A 10,450-nucleotide genomic window follows, 5' to 3' on the forward strand; every position below is an offset into this window, starting at 1 on the left:
AGTGAAAAAGGAGAGTAAAAAAGTTGGCTTAAAACTCAACATTCAGAAAACTAAGATCATGGCATGTGGTCCCATCACTTCATGGGAAATAGATGGGGAAACAGTGGAAACAGTGGCTGACTTTATTTTTTGGGGCTCCAAAATCACTGCAGATGGTGATTGCAGCCATGAAATTAAATGACGCTTACTCCTTGGAAGGAAAGTTATGACCAACCTAGACAGCATATTCAAAAGCAGAGACATTACTTTGTCAACAAAGGTCCGTCTAGTGAAGAATATGGTTTTTCCAGTAGTCATGTATGGATGTGAGAGTTGGACTATAAAGAAAGCTGAGCGCCCAAGAATTGATGCTTTTGAACCGTGGTGTTGGAGAAGACTCTTGAGAGTCCCTTGGACTGCAAGGAGATCCAACCAGTCCATGCTAAAGGAGATCAGTCCTTCAGTGTTCATTGGAAGGACTGATGTTGAAGCTGAAACTCCAATACTTTGGCCACCTGATGTGAAGAGCTGACTCATTTGAAAAGACCCTGATGCTGGGAAAGACTGACGGCAGGAGGAGAAGGGGATGACAGAGGATGAGATGGTTGGATGGCATCACTGACTCAATGGACATGGGCTTGGGTGGACTCCAGGAGTTGGTGATGGACAGGGAGGCCTGGCATGCTGCGGTTCATGGGGTCGCAAAGAGTCGGACATGACTGAGCAACCAAACTGAACTGAATGACATTCTTCCTTAACACAAACATTTCCCAGTAGTTATATATAGTTCTGATCACATTTTATCCATAAATAAGTGTTTAAAAGTCCAAGGGTCAACACATCAAGATCGGAATGTCCAGTGGTTCAAAACGGCAGGATCAAAACAGCCTGCACACAGCTCACAGCATTCTGACTCAATTGCAACTGTTCCAAGTTGAGAAATACCAAATATTTTATGTCTCCCAAGTCTCTTTATAACTTACCATTTCACCTCAACAGGTTGGTACAGATACGGCATGCTTCTGAAACGCTGGCTCAGCTACAAGATGCTGTGATTCGGTTGTGCCAACTTATCATGGAAACTCTAAATTAGAGACACTGTAGTATTGGAGAAGGAAACGGCAACCCACTCCAGTGTTGTTCTTGCCTGGAGAATCCCAGGGACAGGGGAGCCTGGTGGGCTGCCATCTCTGGGGTCGCACAGAGTCAGACACGACTGAAGCGACTTAGCAGCAGCAGCAGCAGCAGCAGTGAGGAGGCTTATAAAATCTCTTGCCATCACTCGGGTTTGAGAAGCTGCAGTTAAGCCAGGATGGCCTGGGGAAGTCAGAGCATAAGACCTGGACCCAGCTCTATTTGCTGCTCCTGGAACCGGTATATGAGATTGTGGGGGTGGAAAAAAACACTAGATCCGTGGTCAACCTTGTCGAGGCTTTAGGGTAGCAGGCACCAGTGACTTTTCACTCTATTGCCCTTTCCCTTTGACTCGCTGGCTGGCCAAGCAATGCATGAGCAAATTAAGAGAGTGAAAGAATGAAGTGGACTTGTGTCTCAGTGAACTCCGGGAGTTGGTGATGAACAGGGAGGCCTGGCGTGCTGCGATTCATGGGGTCGCAAAGAGTCGGACACGAATGAGCGACTGATCTGATCTGATCTGTGATCTTGTAGCTCATTCAAAACTAAAAAAAAGTCTACCCTCCATAATCAATGTTCTATTTACTCAACTGTCCCAAAGAAATTGCTTCCCTACCACCTAGGTGAGTCTCACTCAGCCCTCAAGTTCCAGCTGTCATCCTGGAAGCCCTCTGTCCACAGTTCCAGTCACTTTGCTCATTCTGAACTCCTCTTGGAGGCATCTTATCACTTAGTCCCTTGCACCATTGCTTAAGCCTTGTGTTCCCACTCCCCTGAAGGCGCCCTGGGAGGACAGTACAGTGGTGCCCAAGAACTTGGCAACGGGGAAATACAACTAACCACCAAGAATCCATTGATGGAATGGCCACAGACACCACAATACCTCCCCAGGGCTGAAAAGCATGCATATATATCAGACCAGAGACATGAAACGATGCATCTTCTAGAGGTGGTAGAAGAGTTAGGACATGGGTTTGGGGACAGACAGAGGTGGTCAGCCTTAGAAGCCCAGAATAAGGCAGTCCACAAAGGAAACGGTTAGCCATACTATCCACACCAAGCCTTCACACAGGGCATAATGTGCCCAATCACTCCTAGAGACCAGTAAGCATCACAACATTGTCCAGCAGAGCCTTTCCCAGACTGATGTGAGAGTCTACTTGGTTAGGGAAATATAAACTTTTTGTGGAGATTGTCATTCGATTGGGCTCCTGCTTACCTTTTCTGCATCACTGTCTGCCTCTCCTCACAGAAATCAAACTGAAATGCTGCTATATTCTCCCTTTTCTTCAAAACTCCCTCCACCCAGCTTCCTCTGCACTGTCTGGCTGAGTCAGCCTTTAGCTCTCTGCTAAGACCTTGCTTCCTCCAGGAAGCCCTCCCTGATCCCCAGGCCTAGGTCAGGGCTCATCCTCATGTGTTCACACAGGACCTTGTGGTTAATCAGATATATCTCCCTTTGTTGAAATCATCCCAAAATCTGCTCCTTTGTACTCTTTCATAGATCACCAGTGTTATTTCCAACACACAATTGGTACTCAATCTGTTTACTGAATGAATACATTAATTGGCAAATATATTGATCAAACTAATAAACCATCAAATCATTTAAATTCTTGTTCTAATCTCATGCTCATTAAGTGACCTTAACAGGATTCTCCAATTTGCTTTACAGTTACATTTCTAGTATTGAAAAAAAATTACCATTCTGATTTTATACATCAGTCTCTCATGAGTTTTGCCAATGTGAATTGGCCCCTGAGAACAACTCTGAGACACTGATTTGATTTGGGGGCTTATTGAGAATTCCTTGGTGATCCAGTGGTTAGGACTCAGCAGTTTCACTGCTGTGGCCCAGGTTCAGTCCCAGATTGGGGAACTAAGATCTTGCAAGCAGCATGGTGCTGCCAAAAAACAAAAGGGGGGATGGGGGCGCTTATCAGTGAGAGCAGATTCTGGGTGTGCCAAGGCCCCCAAGGAAAGGCCAGCCTGTTTTTCCCAAGAAGTAACCCCTTGTGTCATAGTAAACTATGCTCATTTTCCATTTTGAGTTTTTGTACCTAGTATAGCACAATAAATAGCAGATCTCAAGAAATGCTTGTCACAGGAATAGAAAAAGCATAAAAATATTATGTATGTTCAAGAAATTCACACAGAGACATTGTCCTTTCGGACGCTGATAGAATCTCATGATATAGCTTTTCTTTCCAGAGGCCCAAAGGGTGGTGTTGTATTTTTGTTTTGTTTTGCCTGTGCTTCGAGCCTTGTAAGATCTCAGTTCCCCAACCGGGGACTGAACCCCAGGCCAGGGCCATGAAAGTGCCAGATCCTAACCACTAGACCAGCAGGGAACTCCTCCCAAAGCTCTTCTTTTTTTTTTTAATGACTATTAGTTGTTCCCGATCCCGGTGCTCCTTCTAAAAGTACGTAAAGTTTTCCTGAAAGTCTGACCTGGCAGTTTTCCTTTCTCGTGGCCATGGGCACCAGGTGCACTCCTGATGCCTAATGGTGCCTGTTCTGGCTGAGACAGGGGATGGCTTAGCCTTGATGCAGGGACAATTCAAGATTTGTCAGCTGGTTGTGGCTGATTATCAAGATGTCCAAACTGGCTCCTTTGCTGTGTGTAAGCAATTTAATTTTGTGCCTAATTTTAATCTGCAGTGTACTGTATGTCTACATCTGCTGTGTTAAAGGATTCATTAGCATTTAAAGGGGGAGCTGATGGTATTGATCACTCTTATTAAAACCAAAAACAATCACGCAGCAGTAACTGATGAGCATTCTCTTCGACCGCTGAAGTCACAGCCAAAGTTTATGTACTCGAAACTCTGGCAGAAACAGAAAATGTGATAATAAAGCAGAGAAATCAAAGTGGCATCTGTTATACACATTTATGATTTGCCACTACCCCCAGCCACTCCAGCTTTTCAGATTATGAGCTTCTTGAAGATAGGAAACTTCATTTTTTCCTGAATTTCTACCACCTGGCACAGTGTCTGGCAGAGAGTAAGTTCTTGATAAATTTTCTGATAAGTGAATAAGTTAAGGAATAAAGATGAGATGTATATAACCAGTGTATGTTATACAAATACTCTATAAGAACAACTGTAATTTTCTTACAGATGTTCCAATAGTTGTGTATTGCTATTTAACAAATTGGGCTTCCCTGGTAGCTCAACTGGTTAAAGAATCTGCCTGCAATGAGGGACACCTGGGTTTGACCCCTGGGTCAGGAAGATCCCCTGGAGGAGGGCATGGGCAACCCACTCCAGTACCCTTGCCTGGAGAATTCCAAGGACTGAGAAGCCTGGCGTGCTGCAGTCCATGGAGTCACAAAGAGTCAGATGCAACTAAGCACAGCACATAAAATAAATCACCCCAAAACTTACTGGCTAAAAATAAGAATAAACATGTTATCTCACATAATTCCTGTAGTTCAGAAATTTAGGAATAGCTTAGCTGACTGGTTCTGGCATGGGTTTCTGATGAAGTGTCCGTCAAGATGTTCACAGGAGCTGCATTTATCTGAAGGCTTGACTGTGGCTGGAGGTTCTGCTTCCAAGACAGTTCTCCCATATGGAGCTGGTTGTTGGCATGGGACCTCAGTTGCTCCTCATGTAGACCTCTCTATATGCTTAGGTATCTTTATGACATGATGCTTGGATTCCCCCACAGAGAGAGATCCAAGACACTATGGCGAAAGCCATAGTGTCTTTTCTGAAGTCACATCCAAGACTTCCCTGGTGGTCCGGTGGCTAAGACTCCACACTCCCAATGCAACGGGTCCACATTCAATCCCTAGTCAGGGAGCTAGATCCTGCATGCCACAACTAAGACCCTGCACAGCCAAATAAGGAAATAAATATTAAAAAATAAAAATGAAAAAGAAGTCTGGCACATCCCATAACATCCTGTTGTTTACACAGGTAAGCCCTATTCCATACGGGAGGGATGACTCAAGGGTGCGAACGCCAGAAGGTGAGATCACAGGGCTGCCTTGTAGGCTGGCTACCTCAGACATCACTAAAATCTCTGTACCCCCCTATTGTAAATAGATGTCTCTTCTCAGCTTTGCCTTTTCTGCCTGCTTTATATTTTCTCACAATCTAAAATTTGAACCTGAGTAGACTTCAATGGAGTGTTACAGCCAGAAGGCATCTTGAAGACCATCTCCCGAAGTTCATGTCCTCACTTCACAGATGAAACACCCAAAGCTTGGAACTGAAGTGCCTGCTCTGTCACTTAGCCAGTTATAGGCAGGGCAGCACAGAGAGGCCCAGCCGAGGCTATTCCCTACCCTGTTCTCATGGAAGCCGTGCTTTGTGAAATGGTTCATCACGTGTGAAATTGGTGTTTGTAAGGTCCACCGGCTGTAAAGTTAACACATTTTATTTTGGTGTAGTTGAACCTCTTTGGCCTCTGTAGAGACAGGGAGAGTCATTGTGGTTTAGTAGGGGTGACTAAACGGTTCTAAAAACAAAACATTCAGGCAATTACATTTTCTCTTTCTTTCATCAGTCCTCTGTTGATTTCCTCTCGATTTTGTGGTGGTTTGGAGAGAGTATTTGTTTTATGGAATAAGTATGTCTAATAAGGTTGCAGAGTACATTTGAATGCTTAGTTCGGTCAGGCAAATGTTTGCTGGGGTCCTTGTGTGTTAGGCACTGGCCCTGCGTTCTCACTCATTTTCAATGGCAATTCAGAAATAAGTCTCAAAGGCAGGGGCATTATTTCCCTATTGACTAAATTTAAAACTTGGAAAGAAGAGCTAGAGACATAAAGTAGAAAAAGAGAAAAATTCTTTTGTTAGACAGGAATAATTCTTTTCCCTCTCCTTGGTCAGTTCTTTTGGCTCCTACTGCATACCACACTTTCCTCTGACTGTATGCATTTCATCCCTGCCTGGGGAACCCATGACTCTGAACTTGAATTTCTCAGGACTCAGCCTACCCATTATTTATCTTTGTTTAAAAAGACTCTAAAAATTACTAGTTCCTCCACTTGATGTAACACACTCAACAATGACCATTCCTTAAATTCGAGCCATTATTGTAAATCACTGTCTTACTTTATCAAAGAATCAAAATGAGCTTACTGAAAATGAGAGAGCCAATGCTAGATGGTCAATTTTCAGAAATCCCCTACTTCTTACCCACACAGATGAAGTTCCAAGGAGACTCAAAGGATAACAACACCACCTGCTTGTTTTGCTGAGTTTTAACTATAAGGAAACAGTCCATGCTAGCTGATTCAAACACAAATTTGTTGTAATGTAATATAAAATACGTCACAGAAGAAGTAATTTTGATTAGAGTTAATTATGGACAGATCATGATGTACCAAGCCCAGTTGTAAGCCCTTCCCACTTCCTATGAGGTTGATTCTGTTATTATGTCCATTTTACAGTTGAGAAAACTGGGACATAGAAGTTAGTTATTTGATCAAGGTAATTGAAGAAGTGGCACTGTGACGGAGTAGGACCCCACAAAGACTGGTGCTGAAGGGGCAGGGGCTCTAAGGGCCTGGGTGGGCTTGCTGGGTCCTTGCCTCACACTCCACCATCAGCCGCCCCCATACAATTGCTGCTGCCCTAGTCACCAGCATCTGATGTCTGATGTTCTTCCACATTTCAGACTGGACTCCCAGCCGTCATGCTGCTTCCTGAACTTTCGCTGCAAATCCTACCTGGAATTGTTACTTATTTATTTATCTTTATTTTGGAGGGCGGGGGTCTGTCCTTGGTCTTCTTTGTGGTGCACGAGCTTTCTCTATTTGTGGCATGTGAAGAGCTTCTCTAATTGTGGCACACGGGTTTAGCTGTCCCTCGGCAGGTGAGATTTAGTTCCCAGACCAGGGATAGAACCCACATCCCCGGCATTGGATGGTGAAGTCTTAACCACTGGACCACCAGGGAAGTCCCCCTACCTGTAACTGTTAAGTAAGTGTGTGTGCTCAGTCATGTCCAACTCTTGTGACCCCCATGGACTGCAGCCCACCAAGCTGCTCTGTCCATTGAATTTTCCAGGCAAGAAGACTGGAGCAGGTTACCATTTCCTCCTCCAAAGGATCTTTCCAACCCTAAATCCTTCTCTATTCCTTGTCTCAAAGTCCCAAAAGACAGACAATTGACTTGGCCCAGCTCATATTTTTGAGACAGACTGGAGAAGGCCCAGGTGGCTCAGCTGACCCGAGGTTGGACAGGCACCCTCCCACCACCTGGGAAGAGAGAAATATGAGGATGGCAAGTAAGAGAAAGCACAGCCATCTAGGCTGCAAGGCCATGTAGCTGCCATCACATGTCTCAGAACAAGGATAGGCACACTCTTCCAGCACATTTTTATCCTCTAATGTCCAGTCTACACTGTTTGCTAGAAGGGCATAGTCAAACAAATTGGCTGGATTTAATACATTTTTTAAATGTGTCATTTATAAGAACTGTACCAAGAAAATTATACAAATAAAAATGTCTGCTCTTTTAAAAGATTGGCTAGTGAGTAGGAAACCTACACTACTCCAGTGTTTCTCCTTGTTCTCACATTACCACCACATTCATAACACTTCTGACATGACACGGGTGGGCTGTTCCCCCTCCACCAAGCAATCCTGCCACACCAGCCGGGGTGCCCTACAATTTAACTCAGTCCAACACTCTCTACCTGATACTGTCGTATCAGACCCCAAGTGAAGGGTTCAGTCTCACAAGACTGCTACACACCCCTCAACTTTGAATGGCAATTTCAAGTCCAGGTTATCACCTGTGCTTCTGACCAATGGGCTGTGTATCAGAGGTTCCCATGACCCTCTCCCAGGCCTTGATTCATTTGCTAGAGTGGCTCACAGAACTCAGGAAAACAGTCTACTCATTGTGTACCGGCTAATTACAAAAAGATATGATACGTGACACAGATGAACATCCAGGTGGGAGAGATGTTTGTGGGATGTGGGAAGGGGCTCTGAGCTTCCATGCCTTTTCTAGGAGTGCCACTCTCCCAGTACCTCCACGTGTTCACCAACCCAGAAGTTCTCCAAATTCCATACTATCATCAGGATTTTTATGGAGACTGCATCACACAGACATGATCAATTATTATATTAACTCCTTTTCCAGCCCCTCTCCCCTCTGGAGAACCTGTGGTGAGGCTGAAAATACCAAATCTTCTAATCTTGACTTTGTCTTTCTGCTCTTCCATTTGGCTCACAGTCTTGGATTTTATGGTAATGGGGTTATCCAGGCTCAGTTCAGTTCACTTCCGTTCAGTCATGTCCGACTCTTTGCGACCCCATGGACCTGTCAGCACACCAGACTTCCCAGTCCATCACCAACTCCCAGAGCTTGCTCAAACTCATGTCCATCGAGTCGGTGATACCATCAAACCATCTCATCCTCTGTCATCCCCTTCTTCTCCTGCCTTCAATCTTTCTCAGCATCTGGGTCTTTTCCAATGAGTCAGTTCTTTGCATTAGGTGGCCAAAGTATTGGAGCTTCAGCATCAGTCCTTCCAATGAATATTCAGGACTGATTTCCTTTAGGATTGACTGGTTTGATCTCCTTGCAGTCCAAGGGACTCTCAAGAGTCTTCTCCAACACCACAGTTCAAAAGCATCAATTCTTCAACGCTAATCTTTCTTTATGGTCCAACTCTTCACATCTGTACATGACTACTGGAAAAACCATAGCTTTGACTAGACGGACCTTTGTTGGCAAAGTAATGTTTTTGCTTCCTAATAGGCTGTCTAGGCCCGTCATAGCCTTTCTTCCAAGGAGCAAGTGTCCTCCTTTGTAAGAGAACTCATGCAGTTGGCTACAATTAATATCTTTCCTGGCTAAGGCAGGCAGTTTCAGTCAGCGGTTCCCCTATCAGTTTGGTTTTCCAGTGGTTTGAGCAGAGGAGGAGAATGACAGAATTTGTGTAGCTGAGGGCACTGCACTTGTGAGGGAGACAGAAGCTTCACTTGAATAAAACATCATTCTTGGGAATTCACTGGTGGTCCAGTGGTTAGGACTTCATGCTTTCACTGCCAAGGGCACAGGTTTGATGCCCAGTTGGGGAACTAACATCCCATAAGCCACGTGGCCAAAAGCAAAAACCATTATTCTTCATATCTAACTAAATGTTCCCAAGTTTGATTTTGTTTATTTATTTTTATAGGATGTCATGTTTTTTTGTTGTTTACTGGCTGCTCTGTGTGGCTTGCAGGATGTTACTTTCCCAACCAGGAATCAAACCTGTGTCCTTGGCAGTGAAAGTGCAGCATCCCAACTACTGGACTACCAGGGAATTCACCACAATGTCGTTTTTTTTTTAAGTTTTTATTTTATATTGGAGTATAGTTGATTTACAATGTTGTATTAGTTTCAGGCGTACAGCAAAGTGACTCGGTTATACACATCTGTATATCTGCTCTTTTTTAGGTTCTTTTCCCACATAGGTCATTACAGATTATTGAGTAGAGTTCCCTGTGCTCCACAGTAGGGCCTTAGTAGTTGTCTATTTCATATATAGTAGTGTGTATGTGTTAATTGCAACCTCCTAATTTATCCTTTCCACTGACCTTTCGCCTTTGGTAACCCTAAGATTGTTTCCTAAGTCTGTGGATCTTGATTGTATTTACATTTAGTTTGTAAATTTGTTTGGGCTGTACAGTTAGTTGAATCACAACTATGAGGTAAGGAGTTTGTTTTTGGTAGTGTTTATTTTTAAGTAACATTATAACCTAAATCGAAGAAGGCAATGGCACCCCACTCCAGTACTCTTGCCTGGAAAATCCCATGGATGGAGGAGCCTGGTAGGCTGCAGTCCGTGAGGTCGCTAAGAGTCGGACACGACTGAGCGACTTCACTTTGACTTTTCACTTTCATGCACTGGAGAAGGAAATGGCAACCCACTCCAGTACTCTTGCCTGGAGAATCCCAGGGACGGGGGAGCCTGGTGGGCTGCTGTAAATAATTTAGTAATACTGGAAGAATTTAATAATTCTTTTTGTTTAAAAGGATACCATACATTACTCATGTTTAAGGAAAACTGACTTAGATCAACCTAATTTTCAGATGGTAGGTACAAGGTCCTGAAATATAAAGAAACCTGTGAGCTACTTAAGACAGGAAGTAACTTATTCATCCCAAGTGCACAGAACTTAGATCCCTAGTTACTTGTAACTGAATTTTAAACAAAAGGAAAAAAAAAAAAAAGACTACAGCAAGATGGTGACTGAGCCAGGACAAGCTTTTTACACTTGTCTTCTTTCCCATTCCCCATCCTCGGAGGCTTTTTAGTTCCTTGCTTACCTGGATCACCTAACTGTGACATTCTTTTTTTAACTGAAATATATTTGATAC

The sequence above is a fragment of the Bison bison genome, unplaced genomic scaffold (assembly GCF_000754665.1).
Source record: "Bison bison bison isolate TAMUID 2011002044 unplaced genomic scaffold, Bison_UMD1.0 scf7180017864190, whole genome shotgun sequence".
In the NCBI taxonomy this organism is placed as follows: domain Eukaryota; kingdom Metazoa; phylum Chordata; class Mammalia; order Artiodactyla; family Bovidae; genus Bison; species Bison bison.